Source organism: Alligator mississippiensis, chromosome 9 (genome assembly GCF_030867095.1).
Source record: "Alligator mississippiensis isolate rAllMis1 chromosome 9, rAllMis1, whole genome shotgun sequence".
Lineage (NCBI taxonomy): Eukaryota > Metazoa > Chordata > Crocodylia > Alligatoridae > Alligator > Alligator mississippiensis.
The window spans coordinates 70,967,931-70,985,276 of NC_081832.1; the positions used below are offsets into that span (position 1 = coordinate 70,967,931).

General features: G+C 42.9%; 1 protein-coding gene across 4 annotated transcripts in view; it reads right to left on the reverse strand.

Moving 5' to 3' along the window:
* Positions 1-892, reverse strand: part of LOC102559843 (core histone macro-H2A.1) — a 55,845-nt gene extending 54,953 nt beyond the window's left edge. For all 4 annotated transcript variants that reach the window (XM_006262176.4, XM_006262175.4, XM_014597591.3 and 1 more), the window contains exon 1: positions 800-892. The gene's annotated coding sequence lies outside the window, so the exon portion shown is untranslated. The remainder of the gene's footprint in view (positions 1-799) is intronic.
* Positions 893-17,346: the final 16,454 nt, after the last annotated feature.

Here is a 17,346-nt window from a genome sequence, read left to right on the forward strand (position 1 = left end):
GGGGGGAAGGGTGTGTGTGTGTGTGTGTGACAGGGAGGGGGAAGTGTATGGGGAAGGTGTGTGAGATGGGGGAAGGGGAAAGGGGTGTGTGACAGGAGGACGGGGAAATGTGCGTGTCTGTGTGTGTGTGTGTGATGGGGAGGGGGAAGGGTATGTGGGGGGTGTGCGCATGTGTGTGACAGGGGAAGGGGGAGTGTGTGTGTGTGAGTGTGACAGGGGAAGGGGGAGTGTGTGTGTGTGAGTGTGACAGGGGAAGGGGGAGTGTGTGTGTGTGAGTGTGACAGGGGAAGGGGGAGTGTGTGTGTGTGAGTGTGACAGGGGAAGGGGGAGTGTGTGTGAGTGTGACAGGGAGGGGAAGGGTACGTGTGTGAGAGACAGGGGAAGAGGGAGTGTGTGTGTGAGACAGGGAAGGGTGTGTATGTGTGTGTGTGTGATGGGAAAGGGGGAGTGTGTGTGTGTGTGTGACAGGGAGGGGGAGTGTGTGTGAGTGTGTGAGAGAGAGAGAGAGAGGGGGAGAGTGTGTTTGTGACAGGGAGGGGAAGGGTACGCGTGTGTGAGACGGGAAGAGTGTGTGTGTGTGTGTGTGTGTGTGAGACGGGGAGGGGGAAGGGTGGGTGTGTGTGTGTGTGTGACGGGGAAGGGGGAGTGTGTGTGTGTGTGTCGGGGCCGGCGCTCCCGGACGCACCGCCGCCGCCGCCGCGCGCCCGCTCGACCCCGGCGCTCCCCTCGCCCCGCGGTGTCGGCGGCCCGCGGCCCAGCGCCCCCGCCCGCCCCGCGCCGCGCTGCCCCCCGCACTCACCGCGCGGCGCCGCACCAATATGTCTCCCGCCGCCCGCCGCTCTCCCGGCTCCGCCACTGCCCCCCCGCCACAGGCAGCAGCGCGAGCCCCACAATGCACCGCACCGCCGCGTCACATCCCCTTGCCCCGCCCCGCCCCGCCCCGCCTGTGCGGTCGCGGGCAGGGCACGGGCTGCGGACTGCTCTCAGGGGTGCCGCACCCGGCCGCCTTACACAAGGCGCTGGGGGGCGCGGTGTCCCTCTCAGGCCGGGTTGGGGGTGTGCTCTTTGTTCCCGTCCAGGGCCAGGCTGTCGTAGGGACATGGCTTCAGGCACCTCCCTCCCACCCAAAATGGCCAGGCCAAGCTTTGCAAGCAGTTGCAGGGGGGTTTCAGGGTATCAGCGGGGGGACATGTCCGTGCGGGTCCAGATGACGCTCACCAAACGGCTCCCCCAGTTTTGCTAAGACCTGGCTCCACAGCCTGGACCAGGCCCCACGGTGCCGGGGCCGTCGACTGAGACGGAGCCGTGCCCGCGGGGTGGCTGGGAGGTGGTGGGCGCCCTGTTGGGAGCACGCTCCCCTCGTCCCCTAACGGATATTTGCAGGTGAAGGGGGGCATGGCGATGAAGAGGCACAGGCTGCTTTCCACCTCTCGCTGGATGTTGATTGATTTTGGGGTGCATCCTCCCCACTCCATGATGCCAGGCTGCCCAGAGGGGAGGGGGGCACCTGGGGCAATTTGCCCCCGTCCCTACAAAGCCAGGGACCTCTGCCTCCGCTCCCATGTGCACCGCTGGCCTCCTCGCCACAGCCCTTGGTATTTTGTTTTCATAAAAAGAAGAGGAAATTGGTGTATTCGAGTGCAAGACGACACTGAATCATTCTCAACGTGTCATTATGACATTATGGGACCCGTCCCTGACCATGAAGTAAATATTATTTATTATTATTAACAGAGCGTGTTGCGAGGAGAGAAGGGACAGGGAAGGTTTAAGGAGGGATCGGTGGCAGAGCCGGGCTGTCGTCACAGGAAGACCTCCTGGGGAACGAGTTCAAATCATGAGCGAATGTCAGCTCTTGTGGGCTCTTAAGGGCCAAAGTCAGAAATGAATTTGCAAGAATATAAGAATTAAAATGATGTATGTTGTTTCCTTAGCCAAGGAAAATAACAACATTAGACAAAACACATGTAGGGAGGATTCAAGTTGCCCATGGTGTGTGCTACAAGCTGTGTCTCCAAAAACAGCACGTGTGACCCTGTTAGCTGGTCTCAACTACTGTAGCCCCAATGTTTGCAGAGTTAAAATGACCAGTATTTGTATGAGTCCTGCTAAACCCTTGTCTTCCATAATACCTTGTCTCTATGAGTTCCGCTCATCATTTTTTGGGGGGGCTGAGGGGTGTCTCTGGTATAGCTTAGGACCGAACAGATCCCAGGTTTGGTTGTACTCTTGGATGCTAACATAAAGGAAACACTAATGACACACTCAGTTTTGTGTAGCTAAGACTCCCTGCTAAAGCAAGTGCCACTATCACACACAGCCAGACACTTTTGATACAGTGCTGTTTGCCTTTGATATAATGCTGTTTGCAAGGGCATAGACCATCTGTTGTGGTTTAACAGATACAGCCTAGAATAGAGACTTATTTCTCTTTATCATATTCCACAGTCACCACTTCCCCTCCACCTCTTCCTCTTATCCATGCCATGACCTATTTCACTCGCTTTTTCTCCCCTACCGTCTTACCCACACAGCATCTCCTCCTTCCTTCATGCAGTGTACAGAACACAGAACAGCACTCACCCTCGCAGCCCGTCTCCCTGCCCATGCCAACCTGTTGCTGTCACCCACATGATTTTAGTTTAAAAAAATTGTGCAACAATCTTTATTGGCATGACTACTTGTACACTCATTGTCAGTAGTTAAATAAGCCAGAACCTTGACTCTCTGTTGAGAGTTGATGCTTTAGCTATCGCATCATTTTGCTGTAGGAAGTGTGCTCCCAGGGCAGTCACAGAGGTTTAGCTGTGGGGATAGTGCAGATAAGCATCCAAGTTGTTTGGCAGCATCTTAGCTTTCATTTTTCTTTTCTTTGTTTTTTGAAAATTAAGCCTCTTTGGCTGCATCCAGATGTTCAGGGGCCTGCGCTTGCAGCGGCAAAAATAGTAGCCGCACAAACTTTTTGCCGCAGCACATACCCCTGCTTTGGTGAGGGACAGATTGTCCCGCTTCAGGCAAACTGCCCTTGCTGTTTCCTCCCGGCTCCTGGCATGCTGAAAGAGCCGGGGCACAACTTCAGGAGTGAATATGCTCTTTATCAGCAGCCAGAGCATTTCCCTGGAGGACTGAGCTTCCGTGTCTTCTGGTGCATGCTCCTGTTGCGTATGCCACGCTGCTTTTTCTCCCAGTGCTTTTTTTGCTGCTGGGATTTCCTGGTAGCAAATTTTGGCCATGCACTGCAAATTTGCAGTGCGGGTCACGTTCTAACATTCCCTGTGTGCAGTTTGTGGTGCCACAAACACACATGCCTGCATATCTGGATACAGCCTTTTTGTTATGGCTGAGGAGGAAACCTTCAAAATACAACTTGTGCATAACTTGTGCGGTGATACCTGTCTGTGTGCAGAGAGCCTGAAATAATAACTAGTAGTTCAACATTGCCTGTTCATTTCCATGGATGTTGATGCAGAGGTCACTTGTTCTGATTTCAGTCAGCATTAGCTATGTCACTGCTTATCGATGTGTGCAGGTATACTTTGAAGATATACCAAATCCATGATGAGTGATTGCTCATTCTGGACTGCCATTAACACCACATAGTGGGGCACAATTGCTGTCATTTGCCTGAAATGGGCTTTGCTTTCAAACAGTTGGGAAACTCCACAATATCTGCCTAGAATAGGACCTAACAGGACATATTCCCTCTGCATCTAGACTGACTTCTTGTATTTTACTCCAGTTTAGCTCCCTGGTACCATAAACAATCCCATTGCCTTCAGTCATAAACAATCCCATTGCCTTCAGCGGGATTATTTGTGGAATAATGTACTCCTCTATGAATATGGTTTATAAGCATGTAGCTCATTTACACTGTTTGTATAGACTTAGATAAGCACCTGCATTTTAGAATACTTATCTGAATTCTGAACATTTAAGTCTTTTGTTGCCATTGTTATGTGGGCCCTGGAGATTTCAATGTAATTTTATAACCTTGCCTCAGTCTGTTGAAATACGTGCAAATGCATCATCACAATTGAACGTGTAGAGCTCTGCTATTGTCTCTTCTATGTTCTGCTATCATTTACGTGGTCAGAAAGATGCACAAACCCACCCCTCAAACTTACGTACATACTATTTTTCTGATACTCTCTGCCACAGTTCAGGGTTAGCTGCAGCTCTGTCCCCTCTCCTGTCTAAATGAATGTATCCTTCTCAAGTGATAGACCCTTGACTTCATTCATCCAGGTGTGGAATCCTGCAATCTTCCTGACTGCAGAGTGGATCCCAAGGCTACAACATCCCATGAAGTTGCAATGGCTACTCAGCAAGACCCACCGGAGCTCAGCAACTTCAAGTTGTCCTTGGGGTCCTGTGGCCAGTTGTGAATATTCAGAATAGTTTTTGAAAAACAAGATATTGATTCATTGTACCAGTAGGAAGAGCTGGGATGCACATCTACACTCCTAACTTAACTATTGCCCTGAGTAGACCATTATTAAAGAAACCTCATCTCAAGAAGACTGCAGGTTGGTCAACTGCCAGCAGTTCTTGCCTGACTTTGTCATTTTGGGGCTATCTACATATCCATCCAAAGATCTTTCTTTCGTTATTTTCTGCTTTGCTCCCCACTGTGGTTACATGCTGGAACATGTGCACACACATACACACATCCGTGCCCAGGCAGCCCGTTGAGATCAGAGGTTGAAGTTATAACTTCAAAGCCAGCAACATCTGCATTATCCTTTGAATATTGGGTAAAGGGTGGGGAGGGAAGCTGTCAAACTCTTTCCTGTGTATCTGCAACTAACCTTGTCTTGAATTTAACCCTTGTAGAGGTGCAGCAAATGGCATCACATAGCAAACAGAAATAAGACAAACACATGAAACATATTTTCATAAAATGTTAGGAGCAATCTATCACTTGGTCAGCAGAGCACAAACCGCCCCAAGCTCTCAGACCACTTCCTTTTAGTCACTCACTCCCGTACAACCTGATATCCCCACTTCCATAAGAGGAATGCAGCAGATACATCCCTAGAATGGAAGATAGCTTGTTCTCGTTTTAGTCCCTAGGGGTACCGCAGAAATCTCTGGGTGTGCACTCCATGAACCACTGAAATCAATATGAGTTTTCATGTTCAATGTTGATAGGTCTAGGATTTCTCTGTGTACATTTTTTGGTAAAAGCCACCATTATTCTTATCCTACAAGAAGCTTGGGGCCAGAAGAATCCAGGTTATAGGTCAGGATTAAGGGGTGTTGGTAAAGCCGAGTGGGCTTCAACACACACTACTGGCCTACAATGCAGCGTTATGTTCTCTTCTCAATCTATCCTATCCCCCCGCCCCAAAGATGTGGATTCCTTGTCATATGAAATTGTTAAAGCAACACCTCGTGTCTCTTCAGCTTACACAGTCTAGCTCTATTGCAAATTACTCAGCTTGATGCAAGTATTCCTGGTGCAATTATGTTGCTGACATTATGCAGGAAGTTAGCATAGATCATCTTAATGTTCCTTCTGGCCTTTAGATCTATACAGTTACAAGAGTAACAATGAAGTTTACTATGGATTGCACTTTCAATTCCTACTGTTGGGTGAAGGCAGCTGCCAGTTTGTATTCAGGTCAGATGCAGAGTCGTCACAGAGAAGGTAGCTGTAGTGCTCTGTCACAGAAACTTTAATTTGGTTTCCTTCTTATTTTTCACAGAGCTCACAAAGCAAAAGTTTGAAACACAACAAAACAAAGTTCCTTTGCAAAGGAAGCAGATGGAAGAAGGATGGTCCAGTACCTAGGATGCTGGTTTGAAAGACCTTAGATTCATCTCCTCATTGTGCCACAAGCTTCCTGTGTGACCAGGGGTGAGTCACGTAGGCCTAAAAACACAAAACGGTTAGGTGCATATGCTTGGTCTGAGGTGTAATTTAAGGTCCTAAATTCAGGAATACAATCCTCAACCTCCTCCCTAAACTTTGTAGTCACTTACATTTTTGCCAGTAAAGTTCTTTCTTATTAAGATTTAAGTGCCTATCCCACACCTAAACCCCGTTGGAGTCTTCTGAGAGCCCTATGGTAGATGTGCACTGAGCATGACTTAACATTCACCTCCAGGAACAAGCTTTCCAAAAAACATAGTTGCCAAGGAGACTTTCACTTAAGAATATGGCTGGAAAAAAAGATACTCATCTTTATAATGGTGCTCAACTTTTCTATATGTGAAGCACCAGCAAAAAACCAGCATTTTCTTGCCTGTAGGTTGTTCCTTGTTTGTTGTCAATCTTCTGCTCCATGATAATCAGATGTCTTGTATAGTAATGCTATCCATTTGCTTCTGGGTATTGAAAGTCAGTGCTTTGTATGAACAGGGCTTTTTTAATGTAAAAAGGAAGAAGGTCTGATACAACTACAGCATTGTGCAAACAAAAGACTGTAGACCCCAATGATCTAAGTCAGACATTCCCAAAATGTGGCCTGTGGACAATCAGCTGGGGTCTGCTGAGCACTTGATGATAGGCAGTGGAAAAATGGATAGATGATCAGATGATGCTAGTTCCTTATTTTCAACTGCTATATCCTGTTAACTGACACTTAAAATACATTACTCTCCTTAGATTAATTTTCAGTGTAAGCAATAACTGTAATTGCCACAGGGATTTTTTATGATTGTAGATGGGAGGAGGGGAAGTTGGTGATTGCAAATGCATGAGGAGACATCCAAGAGACAATATGTATTAAAATGTGGTCTGTGTTATTTCATTTCAATTAAGACATTATTTTTAAAAATAGACTGACTTCTTTGCCTGCAAAAGCAAAATCGGATCACCTCTCAGGAATATTAACTAAGAAAAGATTCAGTGCTGGACACCAGGCATTGGATAGAGCAGTGGTCTTCAATCTGTGGTCCACAGACCCCTGGGCACCCACAGACTATGTCTAGGGTCCATAAAAATGACTACGATTAATCAAAAGTATGCGAACACTAACACTTGCAATTCAAAGGAATCCTCACTTCCATTTGAATTGTTTATGGGTCTGCAAATGAAAAAAAGTTGAAAACCCCTGGGATAGAGCACAAGTCATGGGACAATGAAGATAGTTGCAGTGAGCCGTCACGTAGGCAGCAATGAAGTCCGAAGGTTTTCATGTTCATCTGATGAATCAAACCACAGTCTTGAAGCAAGATCTTTTTTTGCGAACTCATATATTGCCAACCAGCAAAGAAAATAAAAGCTGCAATGCTTATTAAAGGCAAGAGTTCTTGGATAAGACTCAGTTTCATAAACTCATCAAGTCGCAGAGGAGTGCTTGTTTCTTTTGCTATGTTTGATGTGGTTTTCTCTTCAGTGAGACAAGGGGGCATGACATGAATGAATTGCTGGGCTGTGCCCCTGTTTGCAATGAAAAGATAATGTTTAGCGTCCAATTTCTACCTATTAGACATGGCAGGAAAGGTTCTTTGGGTAGATGTGATATCTTTTATTAGACCAACTGAGTAGTTGGAACAAAGCTCTTTGCAAGCTTTTGGGCACAAGTACCCTTCTTTAGGCATAGGGAGACACTGCTGTTGTTCTGAGATCTTCAAGCAGTCTCCCTATATCTGATGAAGGGTACATGTGCCTGAAAGCTTGCAAAGAACTTTGTTCCAACTGCTCACTTGGTCTAATAAAAGATATCACATCTACCCAAAGAACCTTGCCTGCATATGTCCTTAGACCAACACAGTACAACTAAAAACCCTGCAACATGGTACCTACTAGACACAAACTCAGGTTAAAAGAAATGCTTAGCCTCAGCAGGTGTAGGGGGAAGGGGTGGGTATTAGAAGAGCCTCAGGGGGTACAGTGGCCTCTGCTACTTTACTGTTTAGAACGGTATTGTGCTGATCGCCAGCCATTGAGGTCATGGTCTCTGCCTCCTCTGTGCCAGTGCTAAAGCCCTGCACATCCTTGGAATCATATCCTTCCCTGATGAGCTGTGCCAGGGATATTCATCCTGTCACCCTACATGTGGCTGCACACTGTAGGTAAGGTTAAAAAACTTAATGAAGATATTTTAAAAGAATGGAGAGAGTGGAATTAATGACATGATGGCATCTATATGAGAAGCTCTGGGACCAGATCTGGCCTGTCTTCAAAAATCCGAATGCTAGCAAAAGTCCATGTGCTGCAACAAATGGCATTTCCCCCCCATATTAGTGATGTGGACACAAGGAAAATTAAGGCAAAATAGAAGTTACAAAATATCTCTTACCTAAGTAAGCAGGTTGTGTTGCAATGCTCAACCCCTCTTATTAGCTAAAATTTGGAGTAGTGGTAATTACCTAGTCAGCAGGACCCACTAAATTACCCTGCTAATTCAAAATATGCTGTGTGGGTTGACAGTGCACAGATGCTCATGGTAAGAATCACAACCAATTATTTCTGCATAAAGTCTTGGTTCCTTGTCAACTGTTCAGAACCTGTGTTTTTAAAGAGTTTACATACAGTAATGAGGAGCTCAATGACTGTTTTTTTCCTCCCCCAGGTTTTGCTATTAGCAGTATCAGTGTGCTCAGATGCCCTGCTTTTGGTGGTAGAGCCAGGGTGTTACTTGTCAGCAATTCATTCTCTTGTTCACCTGTCAAGAAAGTTGTCCATTGTCCCTGCGTTTCGATTCTGCCATTCTCCATTCCTAATTTGGAGGACAGGGGGAGATGTTGCTTTCCTCATTACAAAGAGAGAAAAATGTCACCGTCATGAATCCATGCAAAAGGCTAGTGATGATGACAGATAGATTTTGGTTTCCTGTTTATGTCTTGACAGTGTTAAGAAGGCATAAGTGGAAGCGGAATATAATGTAAAGGCAAGAGACATGTTAATACAGCAAAATATATCCCTCATTGATTATTTCACTTTGGGACACTGGGCTACTTCTCCTTGCTTTCTCCTAATGCACGTGATCAGATACTTGTCTGAAGAAATGTTTGCAGAAAGCACAGTGAAAAATCAATGAGAATGTACGGGAACCATTTTGAAGACTCTTGGAGATACGGGGGTGAGATATACTGAGAACAGAAACAGTCTTATGTCCCTATGGTGATCCATGCCTCTGCTTGAAATCTGAACAGCAAATAATACACAAGGGAAAATCAGTGGCAAATAGTTTGCAAACAATACATATATTGTAATACATTTAATTAAAGCAGTCCTTGGATAATTTTGAGTGTAGATGAAATTAATAAAAATCAAAGTCTTCCTACAGATAATTGTTGCGGAGAAAAGTGTTAAATTCACAATGGTTTTCACAGGTCTGCTAAATATGGTACCTCTGAGTTAATTTCTGAATCCCTGACATTTGTATGTTTTATCTTCTCAGCCTTGATTGTCATATTAATTTGATAATGCTTGTCTAAGATAGGGCAAATTTTGGAACTTATATGCGTGCAGTTTTCTGCTAAACCAACATCATTCTCTGTGCAAAATACTTTTTCATATATACTTTCACATATTCACCTATTTGTGCATTTTGGATGTCTCACATTTTTTTAAATTGCCATATAGTTGATTTTTTCTAAAAATACAGGTATGTGGAAATCCACCCAGATGGACATACTAACACACCACCATTATTATCATATGTACATACCATGGTTTTTTGTGTGTGTATAAAATATTTGCATACCTTAGCATACCATCAACATCATAATAATATTTAATACTTAAAAATATTTAATAATATTTAATACCTAAAACTTGAAATTATGCTTGGCAAAAAGAAGGAATTTCACTTTTTCAATGCAAATACCAAGTTACTCTAATGATTGCCTCTCATTCCTCTTTTAGAAAGTTCATTCTTTTTTTTCCTAACCAGGATGACTCCCCCCCAGTCCCATCTGATTTTCAAACTATTCCTAGAAAAGGGGAAAGTCGCATCATAAGTGGCAAGTGATTTTAATAATAGCTGTACTTGCCAGCTGACCATCCAAAGCTGGAGCCATTCAAAATCACTAATCTCTCCTGGAATTTTTGGCCTGTATGTTTAAAATTATATGTGTTTTGAGACCATCCCTAAGACACTTGGAAGCCTAAAAAGAAACATCTATGCTTTTTTTGCTTCAGCCAGCAGATGGAGTTTGACTGGAGTAGATAAGACAGATAAATACAGATTCTTTGGCCTTACTTGAACTTTACTATTAAAAGCACTTTGCTGAGAATTTTGGAAGTTCTAAGAGTCCTAAAGTTACTTAAGATGATATCACTTATCTAACAACTTATCTCTAAGCATACTGCACTGCTTCAAAGAATGATTTGTAAAGTTTGTTAATTGTATTCAGGTTGACTTCAGAAGTGTGTGGAGGGGCGCTACACAACTGTCTTAATATACTTCGCCAAGCCAAAAAATGGGAAGAGAGACATACATCCTATTCAGTCAAGTGTCCCGGTTTAAGTTTCGTTCCTTAGCTCCTAATGGAGTTGCCTAGTAAGAATTTAAAAAAAAATCAAGAACAATACAGTGGCAATGGAAATACCAAAGACTGCTCAACCCACCACTGAAAAAAGCACAACTGTCTGACAAAAATCCCTGTGCTATATTTGTCACAGCAGAAGGCAAAAGAGAAAAGAGCTGAGGGCAGTTGTTGCTACACTTATGAGCACTGAACTGCAGTCAAGGCAAAAAGCATTGGCGTTGAACAATCCTTTTAGATCGCAGAGCATATCTTTGATTGTTTTTTGCCTGGGAACAGGACGCCACTGAATAAGAAGCAAAACCAAACAAGACTACAATGATCATGGCAACATACTGGAATTTGGCCTGGGATCAGATGTATTCAGCAACAAGACCTCCTTTGATCACAATGAGAAGATGAGGCAATTGCAATAGCCACAAAGGTAACAACCAAGAGCAGCTATGCTATTGGCTGAAATAGTACTCTTGCAAAAGACTAGGAGGAGCCATTTAAAATCCTAGCAACACTCCAAAAATGCTTTCGGCCCCCCTTCAAAATCACACAGATGAAATGTACTTTCAATCACTGTACTCAAGAATCTGGGGAAACAATAGATTAATATAGTGCCAAATAGCGACTTGTGCAATTACTGTATTAATTTTTAAATGATGAACTAATTCCTGATAAATTGGTGATAAAGATAAAAGATGCAGGAGCTTTCATGAGAATGCTTGGAGTCCATACCCCCTCTACGAAGACTTGTAGACATGTTCAGAGTTAGGGAAGAAACTTGCATTCAAATGTTGAGTTTACAAGAAGCAGATACTGAAACTCCCTGCTGTAGCAGCTAGACTGCCGTTAATACCCAAGCCAGCTCATTTAAAGTTTGCTCAGTTGTCTCTACACTATACTGATATAACTATAAACTTCTTTTACCAGGGTGCATGGAGAAAGCATGAAATTACAAGGTAAAGTACACTGAAATTTGTGGCTAGCAAAAGAAGACTTATTGGTATTGTGGAACATAATGGGAACACGATAATGGAAAATAGGTTGCATATGAAATCAGGTGCAACAGTTGTATCAAAATATATCATTATGCTAAAACTTGCAGAGAGAAAAAACATATACCAGCTTAAGATTCAATCAGTGATTCAGAGGATCAGTTTGCACATATATGACAACAGTACAGTGCAAAACAGCAAAAGTAAATGGTTCTAAAACTAAAACCTGTCCAAGATGCAGAGACAAGGCGGTAGCAGGCGGACAGGAAATTACCTGTCAAATAGACAGTGGGCAACTAATGGGTGTATCAGGGTACAAAGACTTCCTCTCACTTCGCAGGAGAAGAAAGTGAATTACAACCAAGCAAAACTACGTTAAAATCCCACGATGACGCAACCCTACTGCCATTAGGTCAAAGTATATTACAAGCAAAGTGTCAAGGAAAAGTATCCAGCCTGAAATTTGATGTACTGCAGGCAACACAGAAGCCACTGCTGTCAACTAAAAACAAGTGAACATCCAAACAAACCAAAAAAAAAAAAAAAAGGATCCAGAGGAGACAATTCACTGTGGCATCCTTGCAACAAAGCTGCTAGGATTACCAAGATGCATTGGAAGGCCTGGGATGTTACTTCTGGAAAGAGATAGGACAATTCAGCCAGCACAGGACCAGACCTGCAGATTACTTGGAGAAAGAACAAAACTGTGGGGAGGAGATTGTGCTTTCATATCAGCCTATACAGACAGTGTGTAGGTGGGTACTAAAAGTAGGAGAGGAAAACAAACCCGGTATTGCAGCTGGGGTTCACAGATACATTTGATATTGTTGCTAGAAGTTTCATTTCTGCAGTGTTCATTGAGCTTAGTTAATAATGGCTTGTGCCGGATGCAGATCTTGCAAGCTGAGAATGTACTCGTTTTACAATGCCTGCAGAATAGCAGGGTATTTTATAAGATATTCTGTGTTTACTTGGCCAGCGCCCTGGACTATGTAAAGCATGCCTTGCCTTCAGCAATGGCCCTGGCTAGGTCCTGGAATAATGTTATCTGCACAATATCAAACCAACTGAAATGTAGACAAAGGACTTTGTACAATACAAGAGCATTTAAGAACAGTCTTCCCAAACCCAGGAGAAAGTACTGTAGTTGTCAAATAGGTAAAAATCAAGTTGAGTTACAAAGAAAACAGAGTTGGCACTAAGTTATATAGGTACTTAAAATGCACGTACAGCCTGCAATTGTGTTCTGGGGAGTTAGCAGACTGTAATGAAAAATACCTTCTCGGTAGTGGGGTGCTGCAGTATACTTGTGTCTCAGAACTTAGACATACTTCTGAGACTTGCTATATGAAGAAGAGCATGCATAGAGAAAGAAAGAAAACCTGTATGTCATGTTGTCTTGGCTCTTTCTTTCTCTGCTTGGATACCAATCACAGACAGATCTCACTGCTGAAGGTTTATATTTCTTCAGTTATTTGCTCGGTCTGAAGCCTCTATGTTTCAAAATGATCATGAACGGATGCTCTTCTTATCCAGCTGGTGACAGTGGAGGGATTCTTAACTACTGAAAATATCAGTGTACAGGTGTTCCTCAGACAGATTCAAACGTGAGAAGTAGCTAATGCTTCCCCCAGAGCTTCCGTATGCCGCTTGCCAATTTTAGCAGATCATAACAGGATAATAGCAGCACAGACTTGCAGGTATCAATGAAAGGATACAGGGACAAACTGATCTATTTTAAAAAGTCTAATTATTTTCTTCATAAATTTCTCAGCAGTGCTGCCGTTCAAAGTGACAGTCAAGTACCAATTCTTTTCTAATGCTAATTGAGACACCAGACTGCATTTTGCTAATGAAAGACTCATCTCCTTCATGTATCAGTGAAGACATGTATTAAGCTTCACTCATTTAGGAAGCAATGTGTTTTGTTAGACATCTTCTCTTTGCTTTCATTATTTGATGTTTCCCCTGCCACATGTTATGCTAACTTTTCAATTACATTGAACAGGGTTAAAATAAATCTGGGACAAGGAACATTCTTCTTTCTGTTTTTGGCTTATTTTACCTCTTAGATTTTGTCATATTTTATGAAAAAAGGAAAGCCTTGCTTAACAGAAAGAAATAATTAAAGCGTTCTTCCAATTTCAAACAATTAAAAATTAGTTCTAGACCATCTTTATAGATGTGATAAGTACTCACGCTTAGTATAGTACTGTGCCCATAAAGTATTTATTTGAGTATAAGCAGAACAGTTATTTTCTAATATATTTTCCATGTCAAATTTGACTCTTATTTTGACCCTCCCAAATCTGACTGCTACAAAATTTAAACCCAATAATCATACAATTAAAAAAAAAAAAATCCTAATAGGAATAGTTGTTCTTTAAACAAAACAAAACTTGAGCTCCTCTGTGTTTTGCAACTGAACCATGGCTCACTTACACTAATGCTTATACTAAAGTCAAACTGTCCAAAAAATACATATAAGAAATGAAACCCTACCTTTTATATCCAGCTTTTGGAACCCTCAAAGCTTAACTTTGTAGTTATAAGTTTGTTTTATAGTAACTGGCAGTAAAAACGGATGGCTCTATTACCCCCTTTCAAGGTGACAGAGCATAGTGCGCAAAGGATAAGCATCCTTTCCATTGTGTTAATTTAAGCTGGCATTAAAAACACAGACAAATATATTTATTGAAAAAACAGAGGATCAATTTGTCTTTTGGTGGATACTGGTAGCCAGGGCTCCAACAAGGCCAGTGAAGCTACATCAGTGTATACTAGCAGGCAGTTTGGCTCATAGTTTTTTACCTGATGGTGTCTCTCTTGGATTTGATTTCTGGAAAGTAAAGAATTGCCAGTTGCACTAAGGCCACTCCAAACTGCTTAATATGAAGCAGATGGCACCTCTTCTGGTCTTCATTTCACAAACATGACATACTGATACTGCAGGACCCAGCTCTGACACATCTGAGTCCCCCACTTAGGTACCGAGGCACTGGCAGTGCTATCCCTTAGCTCGTAGGCATCAGTCCTATGAGCAGAAAATTACAGCTATGATTATTTTATTGCTTTACCATAACCTCTTTCCCTATGATTCATATTGCCTGAAGAGATTAGTTTTCTTTACCATTTAACCTCTCAATATCGCTGCCTGCACCAAATTTATGTCTAGGATAAAGCCTAGCCTATGTCCTTTTTTATTGACTCCAGTTACTTTTCATAATGAAAATAACATCATGTGGTCTTTGATTGTGGTACTTTGAAATCTTTATTGAAAATGTAGATGTGATTTTTATAATGCTAATTAAATGTCTTGGAATAAGGGACAGCATAAAACCCTAATTAATGGCCCTGTTTGGTTCATCATCTGTTTGGATTTGATTTTGGCTGAAAACTCATCCGATTTTTATAGATTGAAATAATCAGATGCACTGTCTCCAGAAAGACGAGCGAGAATTGCAGAGACAAGTACCCTCATGAACTTGTTCCTGTATTCTCCTGATTTTCTTGCAAGACTCTGGGAGGAATTGCATTCTGTCCCATACGTCTTCACCAGAGCCTCTGAGCCTTTGCCAGTGGTGCTATGCACCGCTGTTGCGTGGTTGGTTTTCCCTGTCATGCTCTCCGCAGGCACAGTGTATGCAACATGGCATTTTCTTTCCTGGTGTCAAACACAGCCATATCTTTATGCATGAGAAGGGCACCATATACCCTTATAAATAACTGGTATATAAATAGTGGCTGCTTAATCCAGAGTAAAGGGAGACTCTCCTGATTTATAACCAGCGGTGCAGAAATCTGATACATGACTCTGAAGCTGCTATAACCTTGTAAAACAGAAATTATGATAGAAACCAATAGAACGTAATTGAGGCTTATTATCATTATTTGTTTTATTATAGCTCCTAGGAATCATAAGCATGGGCTCATTAAATTCCATACACTGTTTCTAAGTACCCGTAGAAAGGAAATTTCTCTTAAATCCAATTGGATGCGTCTCTAGGGATGTTAGTTTTATTATAGTGATGACTCCGCTCTGCAACGTACAGACCAAAGATCCATGCCCAAGAAAGTTTTAATGTTGACTTGAGGCACAGAGAAATCAGTTCAGGTGGCGTTAAAACACTGGGTGGTGGTACAAGTGCCAAACCTAAGGAAATCTTGGAGTTCTGTGTGAGGCTTTAAAAGAACAGTTTATGTGAAAGAGGGATTTGCAGGAAGAAAGAGGGGCATTTGGGAGCTCATTGTTTTTTTAGACTTCCTTTCAAGGTAAATCCAGCATAATGGAGCTATTGACATTTATTGACTTTCTGCACCATCTAGTGGGGATTAAAATTAATTGCTCTTATTTTATGAAAATTCCAAGCAGCTCTGGTTGTCCTTGGCTTCACCTCCCTAAAACGGGCAGTGGCGTTGTTATTGGAGGACACGGACAGCGTCAGCATTAAGAATGCTGGAAAATGTGCTTGCATTAAGATCACAAGCGAGAGCAAGCCGCACAAAGCAAATGATACGTTTTATTAATGCCTGTTACACCAGGCATAAATGCCTCTTATGCCAGCTACTTCACAGGTGATCTGTATGAATGGCAATGAAGTGGACTGTTGAGGGGTTGTGATCTGTCATTAACTGAAGAGCCATCTTGTGGACCATACAAGTATACAGAGCCTTAAAGTCCGGCTGAGTTGTTCTGGGCAGTAGACTATTGGAAACAGAGTAAAAACAGTTGCAGACTGTGGTTAGAGATAGGAGGAACTTGAGGTGAAGGCATTCAGGAGATGTAAATTCAATTCCTATCTTTGCCATGCCATCGCATGCCAGCTAGAGTCTGTAAGGCACTGCTGTGATACCAAAAATTAGCAACCAGTAATGAGAAAAAAGGTGGATGACAGGCGCCATCATTATGCATTTTCAGAATGTAATGTGTGTTTTTTTCTCTCGTTCATTCTGATGATATTTGAAGGTGGGGTCTCTAAATCCAGCCTCTCTCAGTCCTGTGCATCATGCACCTAATTCAATTGTTCATCCTTTGTATTCAGGTACTGCCTAGATGTCCCAGCTGTGGCTGGGCCCTGTTGCATTAGCCGTTACCTGTGCTTCTAGTGAGAGACAGTCTCTGCCGCGGAAAAGTTAGAGCTCAAGCAGGTAATGTGGATGCAGGCTGGGAGAAAGGAAGCTATAGATCCCCATTTTACAGACATGGAAACAAGACGTGGAGAAGTTAAGGAGTCTTCTAGAGGTTGCATATCATAGCCATGGGCTGAATCAGGATTTTAACCCCCTGATTGCCAGTCACATACCTTAAGCATGTGATTCTCCTTATCTTGACCATATTACTCTCTTTGCTTCTCTATGAAGCTTCCCTTAAAGGTCTTCTCTTTAGAAAAGGTCTGACAGCTGCACCCCTCTCACTCTGAGTTGTGACACTTTCTCCTTTGTGCTCCTGGCTCTCTGCTTCATCCTCCACTCCATTAGTGTCTCTCTTCTGGTAGGATGGAATAGTAACGCTTGTTCTCTCAATAACCTCCTTCTGCATATGGGATTTCCTTAACATTCATCCCACAGCATTATGAAATTTCACAGCCTAATTTCACGGCTGTGTTGATTCTGCAGATGTATGTGCATAGAGAGGCATTTCAACGCATCCTGTTTTCATGCCAAGAATTTCTTTGCGCCATTCCCGCTACATGAAAGGAACCACGATCTGATTCAGCACGTGGAAGCAGAAGTAATTGCAGTGGCCTTAGTGTCAGGCATTTCCTTCAACATCGTTTGGTTAATTATCAGTGAGCAGAGTGACACTGAGCAATTACAATCCTAATTTTCTGGGCTAACATTCGGGAAACTACAGCCAGTTTTCTTGTGTTGCTTGGCAACTCATGCATGCTTTGAAATGGGTTTAAAGCAGAGAGTG